Below are 15203 nucleotides of genomic sequence, written 5' to 3'. Positions count from 1 at the left end.
TTTTCCTTTAATTTGTCCCATTGAAATGAATGGGAAACTTCCACAATTCTGCTAAATTTTGCTTATTTTTGAAACTTAACTACATTCTCATACTTTCGCCTAGAACAACCATTCAAATTTTAAAATGTTCACAAATTATTGGGCTATTCATGAATGATTCAGCTTTTTCATATCTGTTACCGTTTTCATCTTATCCTCTTTAAGTTTTGAGTTTCATTTTTGTGATTTTTTCACAAAATACATGCGTTGTTATGGTTGCTATGCACTTGGCTTCCAGTGTGCCACTGTAGGTTTCGCAGTCTCTTCTTCATGTCCGAACAACTTCTTGCTACTTGCTCAATTTTCACTCAACTTCCACAAATTATACATCAAAACGTAGGTATTTTTGCTGGCTTTCAGAAAATGTCACCATCATTGTTGTGAGATTTATAGAATTTTGGCAAATCTCCTCAGACCAACACAAAGTCGGAAAACTCTCCATAGAAAGTCAATGGAGAGTTTGTTCAAAATCATCGCTGATTTCTGTAATGACAGGCATATTCGAATCGTCATATCTCCTTAACGAAGCGAAGTTAAAACATGAGGCTTGTCCCAGTATATCTTCAGACACTCCTGACGCTCACAATTCAAGAATTTTTTTCTCACCTATTACCGTTTGAAATGAGTTAGACTTGTTTGAGGGTAGGAAATTCGCCCTTCGCTTCAGATTTCTTCAGATTTCAAACTCTGAAATGAACCACTTTTTTCTCTCGTCATATCTTTTTCATGGATTTCCACAGAGACCTGAAAATTTCCATGACTGTTCACCAAAGCCTGCTGTCTCTTACGGTGAAAGAATGATATTGATACTCCAAATAGATTTAGAGTTAGAAAGCGTTGTTTGAGGGCAAGTCAAGGCAGTTTTTTCTTTGCTCTACTCAGTTATGGTGCATTACAAGTCAAATATCTTTAATAATTCATATTTTAATGATAAATTGTCAACACTTTAAGATTCCCCATCTCTTCTGAACAAAACGGTGTAAGAATGACTGCTCTAGCCCCTCACGGTTAGGAAATTATGGTCATTTGTTTGAGAGGAGTCGTCATTATGAGAAATAGACTGCAAAACCCAGGCTGCTTGACTGAGCTAGAAACTTACTTCTCTCTGTCTGTGTGTGTGTGTGTGTGTGTGTGTGTGTGTGTGTGTGTGTGTGTGTGTGTGTGTGTGACAGAGAGCGAGAGAGAGAGAGAGAGAGAGAGAGAGAGAGAGCCTTTATGGGATGATCTCATTGTAAGATTCAAATTCAATATATTTAGACTGGTTGACTGAATTGGATCTTGTGTGTGTGTGTGTGTGTGTGTGTGTGTGTGTGTGTGTGTGTGTGTGTGTGAGAGAGAGAGAGAGAGAGAGAGAGCCTTTTTATGGGATGATCTCATTGTAAGATTCAAATTCAATCATATTTAGACTGGTTGACTGAATTGGATCTTGTGTGTGTGTGTGTGTGTGTGTGTGTGTGTGTGTGTGTGTGTGACAGAGAGAGAGAGAGAGAGAGAGCCTTTTTATGGGATGATCTCATTGTAAGATTCAAATTCAATATATTTAGAATGGTTTACTGAATTGGATCTTTGTGTGTGTGTGTGTGTGTGTGTGTGTTTGACAGAGAGAGAGAGAGAGAGAAAGCGTAAAGCCTTTTTATGGGATGATCTCATTGTAAGATTCAAATTCAATATATTTAGACTGGTTGACTGAATTGATCGTGTGTGTGTGTCTCTGCATGCATGTGTTTTCATGTGTCCATATTTGTGATTGTGTGACTGTTATACTTTTTTTTGCTGATTTTTTTCATTTAACAATGACATTTGAAGGATCCTTAGCATGTTCAGCATTTTTCAGCTGTCCATTTTGCTTTTCCAATTTTTCTGTTTAAGTTATTACTATTGTGCTAAATCATATTATTTCTGCTCTTTTATAGGATTTGTGCTAAATATAGTATTTCTGCCAAATATAGTATTTCTGATTAATTATAGTTTTTCTACCAAATCATAGTACAGTATTTTTGCTTTTTTTAGGATTTTTATACTATATTTATATTGCTTAATATAGTATTTCTGCTTTTTATAGGATTTGTGCTTAATATAGTATTTTGCTTTTATACTATTTCTGCTAAATGTAGTATTTATGCTTAATCATACTATTTCTATATTTTTTTGCCAGGTCCTCTGTGAGGACTGAGACATTCAAATTTACGATCAGGGCCTGCACGGCTTCCCAGCCAGCCAATCATATCTGAGGTCTGCCCTTTCTTCTCTCGTCATATCTCAGCGACAGATGTACAAAGAGCAATGCAAATCACAGTCAAAGTACACCAAAGTCCGCTGATTCACCCAGTATAAGAATTATGGTTCTAGTCCATCTAGTTTTTGAGTTACATGACGTTTTGTAACTGACCCAAAACGGCACTCTTTGCCTCTCACCGCGATCTAATTCTGACTGCTCATCACCCTGTTTTCCAGGCACTCCTTCTGTTTCCTGTGGCACAGTTTGTAATGACACAGGTCTACAAACCCAAAGGTCGTGGGTTCAATTCCACCTTGGTCAACATGTTTTTTTACCTACAATTTACTACACTATCACAGACCACTAATTCATATTGATCATTTATTAAAATTCTGCAAACTTTATGATTTTAGCAGCTTTTCTAATATGGACCCTCAGATTCTTGTTAACACTCCATGGCACAAATACTGTTCCCTTTAGGCTCTGTGTGTGTGTGTATCAATATTTCTCCCATTTTAAAGTATTACTCCTCCATAATTGTATTTCTGTTAAATCAAAGTACTTTTACTACATCTTAGTACTCTGCTCAATCATAGTATTTTGCCAAATCATGGTTTTTGTGCCAAATCATGATATTTGTGTTATGTTATACTATTACTACTGAGTGGAGGAATTTCTGTCATGTTACAGTATATGTGCTGATTACAGTATTTTGTATAATAGAATTTTGGCAAATCTCCTCAGACCAACACAAAGTCTGGAAACTCTGCATAGAAAGTCAATGGAGAGCTTGTTCAAAATCACCGCTGGATTTCTAATGAGAGGCATTTTCAAATCGTCATATCTCCTGAACGCAGCATAAGTTAAGACATGAGGCTTGTGCCAATATATCTTCAGACACTCCTGACGCTCACAATTCAAGAAATTTTTTCTCACCTATTACCATTTGGCCATGAATTGGGTTTGTTTGAGGGTAGGAAATTGTCCCTCATCCGATTTCTTCAGATTTCAAACTCTGGAAATGAGGCACTTTTTTTCTCTCGTCATATCTTTTTGATGGATTTCCAGAGAGACCTGAAAATTTCCATGACTGTTCACCAAAGCCTGCTGTCTCTTACGGTGAAAGAATGATATCGATATTCAAATAGATTTAGAGTTACAAAGCTTTGTTTGAGGGCAAGTCAAGGCAGTTTTTGCTTCGCTCTCCTCAGTTATGGTGCATTCCAAGTCAAATATCTTCAATAATTCATATTTTAATGATAAATTGTCAACACTTGAAGATTCCCCCATCTCTTCTGAACAAAACGGTGTAAGAATGACTGTTCTAGCCCCTACGGTTGGGAAATTATGGTCATTTGTTTGAGGGGAGTCGTCATTATGAGAAATAGACTGCAAAATCCTGTGTCTCTGTGCTGCGTGCACCTGTTTTAAGGGGGAAAAAAGTACACAGCCCTCTGATTGGTGGATTCAAATTTAGCAGCTCCCAGGCTGCTTGAATGACCCAGCAAGTTGCCCTCTCTGTGTGTGTGTGTGTGTGTGTGTGTGTGTGTGTGTGTGTGTGTGTGAGAGAGAGAGAAAGAGAGGGCTAGACAGAGTTTTTATGGGAGCATCTTATTGTATGATTTAAATTCAATATATTTAGACTGGTTGACTGAATTTGATCCTGTGTGTGTCTCTCTGCATGTGTGTTTCCATATGTTTCCATATTTGTGATTGTGTGACTGTTACACGTTTTTTTGCTGAGTTTTTTTTCATTTAACAAGTACATTTGAAGGACCCTTAGCATGTTCAGCATTTTTTTTCAGCTGTCCATTTTGCTTTTCCAATTTTTCTGTTTAAGTTATTACTATTGTGCTGAATCATACTATTTCTGCTATTTTATAAGATTTGTGCTAAATATAGTATTTCTGATTAATTATAGTTTTTCTACCAAATCATATTAAAGTATTTTTTGCTTTTATACCATTTTATAGGATATTTATATTGCTTAATATAGTATTTCTGCTTTTTATAGGATTTGTGCTTAATATAGTATTTCTGCTTTTTATAGGATTTGTGCTTAATACAGTATTTCAAGCTAAATGTAGTATTTATGCTTAATCACACTATTACTATATATTTCGCCAGCTTCCCAGCCAGCCAATCATATCTGAGGTCTGCCGTTTTTCTCACGCCATATCTCAGCGACGGATGTACAAAGAGCAATGAAAATCGTAGTCAAAGTACACCAAAGTCCGCTGATTCACCCAGTACAAGAATTATGCTTCTAGTCCACCTAGTTTTTGAGTTACACGACGTTTTGTAACTCCAAAAACGGCGCTTTTGCCTCTCACCGCGATCTGATTCTGACTGCTCATCACCCTGTTTTTCAAGAGCTCACTGTCCTTCCCAGTGGCGCAGCTGGTAATGACACAGATCTGCAACCCAAAGGTCGTGGGTTCAACTCCACCTTGACAGCATGTTTTTTTTCCCTACAAATTAATACACTATCACAGACCACTAATTCATATTCATCATTTATTACAATTCTGAAAACTTTACCAGCTTTTCTAATATGGACCTCAGATTCTTCGTAACACTCCATGGCACAAATACTCTTCCCTTTAGGCTCTGTGAATGTGTGTGTGTGTATCAATATTTCTCCCATTTTAAAGTATTACTCCTCCATAATTGTATTTCTGTTAAATCAAAGTACTTTTACTACATCTTAGTACTTCTGCTCAATCATAGTATTTTGCTAAATCATAGTATTTTTTTGCCAAATCATGGTTTTTGTGCCAAATCATCAGAATCGTGTTTATTGGCCAAGTATATGTGCAGACAAATACAAGGAATTTGGTTCTGTAGATGGTGGCTCGAGCACAGCACAAATGTAATCACACACACACACACACACACACACACACACGCACCCACACACACACGTATCTATATATACATTACACATGCATACACATACATACACAAAGCTGTGTAAACCAACTATAAATAACTAATCTAAACGATATACATAAAATACAGAAATGAAATGAGGTGGAATGAATACTACAGAATGTACATAAGGTGCAGTTGCAGTCTGGCAGTGGGAGCAGTGTGACAGTTCAACTGTTTAGAAGGGAGATGGCTAGGAAAGAAACTGTTCCCTGTAATGGGTGGTCCTGGTCTGCAGGCTTTGCACTGCCTGCCAGAGGGCAGCAGATCAAAAGTCTGTGTCCAGGGTGTGAGGGGTTCAGATGATTTTCCTGCCCGTTTCCTGGTTCTTGAGAGGTACAGATCCTGGATGGAGGGCAGGGGGCGCTGATGATCCTTTCTGCTGCCCAGAGCAGTCCGCTGCAGTCTGCACCTGTCCTGTTTAGTGGCTGCACCATACCAGACTGTGATGGAGGAGCACAGGACAGACTCAATGACTGCAGTGTAGAACTGGATCAGCAGCTCCTGTGGAAGACTGTACTTCCCCAGTTGTCTCAGGAAGTACATCCTCTGCTGGGTCTTTTGAGGATGGAGTTGATGTTGGTCTCCCACTTCAGGTCCTGGGAGATGGTGGTACCCAGCAACTTGAAGATCTCCACAGTCCACACAGGGCTGTCTGATATGATGAGGGGGCAGAGTTGAGGGATGTCTCCTGAAGTCCACTGTCATCTCTACAGTTTTAAGAGTGTTCAGCTCCAGATTGTGCTGACTGCACCAGAGTACCAGCCGCTCAACTCAACATAACATTTGTGTTATGTTATAGTATTACTACTAAGTGGAGGAATTTCTAAAATGTTACAGTATATGTGTTGATTACAGTATTTCTGTATAATAGAATTTTGGCAAATCTCCTCACACCAACACAAAGTCTGAAAACTGCATAGAAAGTCAATGGAGAGCTTGTTCAAAATCACCACTGGATTTTCTAATGAGAGGCATTTTCAAATCGTCATATCTCAACGCAGCAAAGTTAAGACATGAGGCTTGTGCCAATATATCTTCAGACACTCCTGACGCTCACAATTCAAGAATTTCTTTTCACCTATTACCATTTGGCCATGAATTGGATTTGTTTGAGGGTAGGAAATTCATCCCTCGCTCAGATTTCTTCAGATTTCAAACTCTGGAAATGAGGCACTTTTTTTCTCTCGTCATATCTTTTTGATGGATTTCACACAGACCTGAAAATTTCCATGACTGTTCACCAAAGCCTGCTGTCTCTTACACTGAAAGAATGATATCGATACTCAAAATAGATTTAGAGTTAGAAAGCATTGTTTGAGGGCAAGTCAAGGCAGTTTTCGCTTTGCCTCTACTCAGTTATGGTGCATTAGAAGTCAAATATCTTCACTAATTCATATTTTCAAGATAAATTGTCAACACTTTAAGATCCCCCATCTCTTTCTGAACAAAACGGTGCAAGAATGACTGTTCTAGCCCCCTACGGTTAGGAAATTATAGCTATTTGTTTGAGGGGAATCCTCACTATGAAGAATAGACAGCACAAATCCTGTCTCTGTGCTGCATGTGTGTAAAACAGGTGCACCTGTTTTGGCGGGAAAAAGTACACAGCCCTCGGATTGGTGGATTCAAATTCAGCAGCTCCCAGGCTGTTTGACTGCTGCTGCTGCTAGTGTGTGTGTGTGTGTGTGTGTGTGTGTGTGTGTGTGTGTGTGTGTGTGTGTGTGTGTGTGTGTGTGTGACAGAGAGAGAAAAGAGAGGCTTAGAGAGTTTTTATGGGAGCATCTTATTGTATGATTTAAATTCAATATATTTAGACTGGTTGACTGAATTTGATCCTGTGTGTCTCTCTGTGCATGTGTGTTTCCATATGTGTCCATATTTTTGATTGTGTGACTGTTATACTTTTTTTTTGATTTTTTTTTCATCATTTAACAATTACATTTGAGGGACCCTTAGAATGTTCAGCATTTTTTCAGCTGTTCATTTTGCTTTTCCAATTTTTCTATTTAAGTTATTATTATTGTGCTAAGTCATAGCATTTCTGTTGCTTTTCAGTATTTGTGCTAAATACAGCATTTGTGCTAAATCATACTATTTCTGCTATTTTATAGTATTTGTGCTAAACATAATATTTCTACTAAACGCAGTGTTTCTGGCAATCATAGTATTTCTATGTATTCCTGCCAGCTCCTTAATGAGCCAATCCTCTGTGAGGACTGTAATTTTCAAATTGATATATCAAGTCATGCACGACTTCCCAACCAGCCAATCATATCTGAGGGCTGAGACATTCAAATTTGCATATTGAGGCCTTCATGCCTTCCCAGCCAGCCAATCCCATCTGAGGGCTTTACATTCAGATTTGCATATTGAGGCCTTCATGCCTTCCCAGCCAGCCAATCATATCTGAGGGCTGAGACATTCAAATTTGCATATTGGGGCTTTCATGGCTTCTAAGACAACCAATCATCTATGTCATATATCTATAATTATTCATATTTTCTTTTAAAAGACAACACTTGATGATTCCCCATGTCTTCTGGAACAATAGAATGTTAGACCTGAGACCTGAAAATTTATGACTGTTCACCAAAGCCTGCTGTGTCTTACGGTGAAACAATGATATCGATACATTCATATAGATTTAGAGTTACAAAGTTGTTTGAGGGCAAGTCAAAGCAGTTTTTGCTTTGCCTCTACTCAGTTATGATGCATTAGAAGTCAAATATCTTCACTAATTCATATTTTAATGATAAATTGTCAACACTTTAAGATTCCCCATCTCTTGATGCTGTGTGTGTGTGTGAGAATGAGTAGTCAGCACAAATCGTGTCTCTGTGTGTGTGTGTAAAAACAGGTGCACCTGACCCTTTTACACAGCCTCTGATTGGTGGATTCAAATTTAGCAGGTCCCAGGCTGCTTGACTGACCTAGAAACTTACTTATCTCTCTCTGTGTGTGTGTGTGTGTGTGTGTGTGTGTGTGTGTGTGTGTGTGTGTGTGAGACAGAGAGAGAGAGGAGGGCGTAGAGAGTTGGTTTTTATGGGAGCATCTTATTGTATGATTTTAATTCAATATATTTAGACTGGTTGACTGAATTTGATCCTGTGTGTGTCTCTCTGTGGTTGTGTGTTTCAATATGTGTCCATATTTGTGATTGTGTGACTGTTATACTTTTTTTTGCTGATTTTTTTTTTCATTTAACAATTACATTTGAGGGACCCTTAGCATGTTCAGGATTTTTTCAGCTGTCCATTTTGCTTTTCCAATTTTTCTATTTAAGTTATTAGTATTGTGCTAAGTCATAGCATTTTGCTGCTTTTCAGTATTTGTGCTAAATACAGCATTTCTGCTAAACCATACTATTTCTGCTATTTTATAAGATTTGTGCTAAATATAGTATTTCTGCCAAATATAGTATTTCTGTCAAATTACAGCATTTCTGCTATGTTGTACTGTTTCTCTAAATCATAGTATTTCTGTAATGTTTAAGAATGTTTGGCTAAATATATTCTTTCTGTTATCTTATACTATTTCTCCTAAATTTTGTATTTTTGAGAAGTTATCGTGTTTCTGGTAAGTTACAATATTTCTGCTAAGTTCTGCTATGCTATTGTATTTCTGCCAAGTCTTATGTTTCTCTAAGATATTACAGTTCTGCTAAGTTACTACATTTTAGCAAAGTTCCTTTGCTTCTGCAAAGTTTTTACAATTTCTGCAACTTTTCAGCTTTTTCAGCTAGTTTTAGCAGACACCTTCAGCTTTAGCATCCACACTGCATTTTCAAGAGGAAATGCAGATTTTCTAGTTGTGTGGATGCTTTAGCATCCACACTATTGAGTTCCTGTTTCTCTTTATTCTTTATACTTTATTATTATTATTCTAGTTGCCACAACTTTTTTGGCACTTAACTACTTCCACAATTTTCAGCCGACACCGCTCAAATTTTAAACTATTCTGCTATTTCTGCTAATGATCGCTATATCTTTTGGTGTTTATTACTGTTATACTTTTAAAATATTACACTTTTTCCTTTAATTTGTCCCATTGAAATGAATGGGAAACTTCTGCAATTCTGCTAAATTTTGCTTGTTTTTGAAACTTAACTACTTTTTCCTACTTTCACGTAGAACAACCATTCAAATTTTAAAATGTTCTCAAATTATTGGGCTATTCAGGAATGATTCAGATTTTTTCAAATCTTTTACCGTTTTATTTTTATCCCTCTTAAAGTTTTGAGTTGGAAAATTGTGATTTTCACAAAATACATGCGTTGTTATGGTTGTTATGCACTTGGCTTCCAGTGTGCCACTGTAGGTTTCGTAGTCTTTTCTTCATGTCCGAACAACTTCTTGCTACTTGCTCAATTTTCACTCAACTTCCACAAATTATACATCAAAACGTAGGTATTTTTGCTGGCTTTCCGAAAATGTCACCATCATTGTTGTGAGATTTATAGAATTTTGGCAAATCTCCTCAGAGCAACACAAAGTCTGAAAACTCTCCATAGAAAGTCAATGGAGAGTTTGTTCAAAATCACCGCTTGATTTCTGTAATGAGAGGCATATTCGAATCGCCATATCTCCTTAACGAAGCCGGGTTAAAACATGAGGTTTGTCCCAGTATATCTTCAGACACCCTGATGCTCACAATTCAAGAATTTTTTCTCACCTATTACCGCTCTGAGATGAGTTAGACTTGTTTGAGGGTAGGAAATTCGCCCTTCGCTCAGATTTCTTCAGATTTCAAACCTGAAATGAACCACTTTTTTTTCTCTCGTCATATCTTTTGTTGATTTCCACAGAGACCTGAAATTTCCATGACTGTTCACCAAAGCCTGCTGTCTCTTACGGTGAAAGAATGATATTGATACTCCAAATAGATTTAGAGTTAGAAAGCGTTGTTTGAGGGCAAGTCAAGGCAGTTTTGCTTTGCTCTACTCAGTTATGGTGCATTAGAAGTCAAATATCTTTAATAATTCATATTTTAATGATACATTGTCAACACTTTAAGATTCCCCCATCTCTTCTGAACAAAACGGTGTAAGAATGACCGTTTAGCCCCTATAGTTAGGAAATTATGGTCATTTGTTTGAGGGGAGTCGTCATTATGAGAAATAGACTGCAAAATCCTGTGTCTTCTGTGCTGCATGCACCTGTTTTAAGCGGGAAAAAGTGCACAGGCTCTGATTGGTGGATTCAAATTCAGCAGCTCCCAGGCTGCTTGACTGAGTTAGAAACTTACTTCTCTCTCTGTGTGTGTGTGTGTGTGTGTGTGTGTGTGTGTGTGAGAGAGAGAGAAAGAGAGGCTTAGACAGAGTTTTTATGGGAGCATCTATTGTATGATTTAAATTCAATATATTTAGACTGGTTGACTGAATTTGATCCTGTGTGTGTCTCTCTCTGAGCATGTGTGTTTCCATATGTTTCCATATTTCTGATTGTGTGACTGTTACATTTTTTTGCTCAGTTTTTTTTCATTTAACAAGTACATTTGAAGGACCCTTAGCATGTTCAGCATTTTTCAGCTGTCCATTTTGCTTTTCCAGTTTTTCTGTTTAAGTTATTACTATTGTGTTGAATCATACTATTTCTGCTATTTTATAAGATTTGTGCTAAATATAGTATTTCACCCAGTATAGTATTTCTGATTAATTATAGTTTTTCTACCAAATCATATTACAGTATTTTGCTTTTTATACCATTTTTATAGGATTTTTATATTGCTTAATATAGTATTTCTGCTTTTTATAGGATTTGTGCTTTAATACAGTATTTCATGCTAAATGTAGTATTTATGCTTAATCACACTATTACTATATATTTCTGCCAGCTTCCCAGCCAGCCAATCATATCTGAGGTCTGCAGTTTCTTCTCTCGCCATATCTCAGCGACGGATGTACAAAAGAGTAATGAAAATCGCAGTCAAAGTACACCAAAGTCCGCTGATTCACCCAGTACAAGAATTATGTTCTAGTCCACCTAGTTTTGAGTTACACGACGCTTTGTAACTCCAAAAACGGCGCCTTTGCCTCCTCACCACGATCTAATTCCTGACTGCTCATCACCCTGTTTCCTGCGCTCATTGTCTTTCCCAGTGGCGCAGCTGGTAATGACACAGGTCTGCAAACCCAAAAGTCGTGGGTTCAACTTCACCTTGGACAATATGTTTTTTTGCCCTACAAATTAATACACTATCACAGACCACTAATTCATATTCATCATTTATTACAATTTCAAACTTTTACCAGCTTTTCTAATATGGACCTCACATTCTTCTTAACACCCATGGCACAAATACTTTCCCTTTAGGCTCTGTGGAATGTGTGTGTGTATCAATATTTCTCCCATTTTAAAGCATTACCTCCATAATTGATTTCTTAAATCAAAGTACTTTTACTACATCTTAGTACTTTGCTCAATCATAGTATTTCAAGCAAATCATAGTATTTTTGCCAAATCATGGTTTTGTGCCAAATCATCAGAATCAGTGGTTTATTGGCCTAGTATATGTGCAGACAAATACAAGGAATTTCGTTCGTAGATGGTGGCTCTCGAGCACAGCAATGTAAATCACACACACACACACACACACACACACACACACACACACACACACACACACACACACATCGTCTATATATACATTACACATGCATACACACATACACAAAGCTGTGTAAACCAACTATAAATAACTAATCTAAACGATATACATAAAAATACAGAAATGAAATGAGGTGGAATGAATACTACAGAATGTACATAAGGTGCAGTTGCAGTCTGGCAGTGGGAGCAGTGTGACAGTTCAACTGTTTAGAAGGGAGATGGCGAGGGAAAGAAACTGTTCCTGTGTCGGGTGGTCCTGGTCTGCAGGCTTCTGTACCGCCTGCCAGAGGGCAGCAGATCAAAAAGTCTGTGTCCAGGGTGTGAGGGGTTCAGGATGATTTTCCTGCCCGCTTTCCTGGTTCTGAGAGGTACAGATCCTGGATGGAGGGCAGGGGGCACTGATGATCCTTTCTGCTGCCTGTACAGTCCGCTGCAGTCTGCACTGTCCTGGTTAGTGGCTGCACCATACCAGACTGTGATGGAGGAGCACAGGACAGACTCAATGACTGCAGTGTAGAACTGGATCAGCAGCAGTCCTGTGGAAGACTGTACTTCCTCAGTTGTCTCAGGAAGTACATCCTCTGCTGGGTCTTTTTTGAGGATGGAGTTGATGTTGGTCTCCCACTTCAGGTCCTGGGAGATGGTGGTACCCAGCAACTTGAAGATTCCACAGTCCACACAGGGCTGTCTGATATGATGAGGGTGGCAGAGTTGAGGGATGTCTCCTGAAGTCCACTGTCATCTCTACAGTTTTAAGAGTGTTCAGCTCCAGATTGTGCTGACTGCACCAGAGTACCAGCCGCTTTCAACCTCATCATAACATTTGTGTTATGTTATAGTATTACTACTAAGTGGAGGAATTTCTAAAATGTTACAGTATATGTGTTGATTACAGTATTTCTATATAATAGAATTTTGGCAAATCTCCTCACACCAACACAAAGTCTGAAAACTGCATAGAAAGTCAATGGAGAGCTTGTTCAAAATCACCACTGATTTCTAATGAGAGGCATTTTCAAATCGTCATATCTCAACGCAGCAAAGTTAAGACATGAGGTTTGTCCCAGTATATCTTCAGACACTCCTGACGCTCACAATTCAAGAATTTTTTCACCTATTACCATTTGGCCATGAATTGGGTTTGTTTGAGGGTAGGAAATTCATCCTCGCTTCAGATTTCTTCAGATTTCAAACTCTGGAAATGAGGCACTTTTTTTTCTCTCGTCATATCTTTTTGATGGATTTCCACACAGACCTGAAAATTTCCATGATTGTTCACCAAAGCCTGCTGTCTCTCACGGTGAAAGAATGATATTGATACTCCAAATAGATTTAGAGTTAGAAAGCATTGTTTGAGGGCATGTCAAGGCAGTTTTCGCTTTGCTCTACTCAGTTATGGTACATTAGAAGTCAAATATCTTCACTTATATTGTAATGATAAATTGTCAATACTTTAAGATCCCCCATCTCTTCTGGAACAAAACGGTGTAAGAATGACTGTTCTAGTCCACGGTTAGGAAATTATAGCCATTTGTTTGAGGGGAATCCTCACTATGAAAAAATAGACAGCACAAATCCTGTCTCTGTGTTGCATGTGTAAAACAGCTGCACCTGTTTTGGCGGGAAAAAGTATACAGCCTCTCTGATTGGTGGATCTCAAACCAGCAGCTCCCAGGCTATTTGGGCTGCTGCTGCTAGTGTGTGTGTGTGTGTGTGTGTGTGTGACAGAGAGAGAGAGAAAGAGAGGGCGAGAGCTGCTTTTATGGGGAGCATCTTATTGTATGATTTAAATTCAATATATTTAGACTGGTTGACTGAATTTGATCCTGTGTCTCTGTATGTGTGTTTCATATGTGTCCATATTTTTGATTGTGTGACTGTTATACTTTTTTTTTTTTTGCTGATTTTTTTTCATTCAACAATTACATTTGAGGGAGCCTTAGAATGTTCAGCATTTTTCAGCTGTTCATTTTGCTTTTCCAATTTTTCTATTTCAGTTATTACTATTGTGCTAAGTCATAGCATTTCTGCTGCTTTTCAGTATTTGTGCTAAATACAGCATTTGTGCTAAATCATACTATTTCAGCCATTTTATAGTATTTGTGCTAAAACATAATATTTCTACTAAACGCAGTATTTCTGGGTAATCATAGTATTTCTATGTATTCCTGCCAGCTCCTCAGGAGCCAATCCTCTGTGAGTACTGTAATTTTCAATTGACATATCAAGTCATGCATGACTTCCCAACCAGCCCATCACATCTGACGGCTGGAGACATTCAAATTTCCATATTAGCTTTTCTATGGTTGTAAGTCAACCACTCATCCATGTCATGTATCTCACAAATTATATTTTTACTTTAAACACACAACACTTGACACCTTCATCTCTCTTCTGGAACAAAACAGTGTAAGAATGACTGCTCTAGACCTCCACGGTTAGGAAATTATAGCCATTTGTTTGAGAGGAGTCCTCACTATGAAAAATAGACTGCACAATCCTGTCTCTAGTTGTATGTGTAAAAACAGGTGCACCTGTTTTGGGGGAAAAACATAGCCTTCTGATTGGTGGATTAAAATTAAGCAGCTCCAGGCTTTTTGACTCTACCTAGAAACATACAGGAAACACTGTATGTACAGCCCCTATTTGTTCACTTGCTTCTGCTGCTGCTTGTGTGTGTGTGTGTGTGTGTGTGTGTGTGTGTGTGTGTGTGTGTGTGTGTGTGTGTGTGTGACAGAGAGAGAGAGAGAGAGCCTTTATGGGTGTATCTTATTGCATTTATATAGTGCTTTTCGGGGCCCTCAAAGCGCTTCACAACTCCACTATTCATTCACTCTCACATTCACACACTGGTGGAGGCAAGCTACAGTTGTAGCCACAGCTGCGCTGGGGCAGACTGACAGAAGCGAGGCTGCCATATCACACCATCTGCTAATGTCTTTGTTTCTGCTCTAACCTTACCCAAACAATGCTGCTCTACAACTCTAGACTACCAGCCACAAAGACAACAGCTGGAGAAACATCTGTCTACCTCTGACATCCACCAGCTCATCCATACAACAAACAAATATCAACAACCAGGAAGCAGCTTCACGTGTATGCCCGTGAGGGGTTCAGTGTTGACGGCTGCTTCTGTTGTTTTCCCACAGGAGAAACGTGGAACAAAGAGGACAGCATGCACAGGGTGCGCGGAAACACGGCAGCGGGGAGCACGAGCACGGAGTGGGACACACACACACGGAGTCTAGGGAGCTACAGGGATTTATTGTGCACCTGTTATTTACCTCACTAAATAAACCCACTGTTCAGCGCAAAGAGTCCAGCCTTTCGGGTTATCTTTCCCCTCATCCCCATGGCTTGCCCTGGCAAACCATGACACTAGGGGTGGAGCCAAATCCGAATAC

This window comes from Oreochromis aureus, linkage group 3, assembly GCF_013358895.1.
Source record: "Oreochromis aureus strain Israel breed Guangdong linkage group 3, ZZ_aureus, whole genome shotgun sequence".
Lineage (NCBI taxonomy): Eukaryota > Metazoa > Chordata > Actinopteri > Cichliformes > Cichlidae > Oreochromis > Oreochromis aureus.
The sequence above is the reverse complement of the archived record's forward strand: the minus strand, read 5'-3'. Positions refer to the sequence as shown.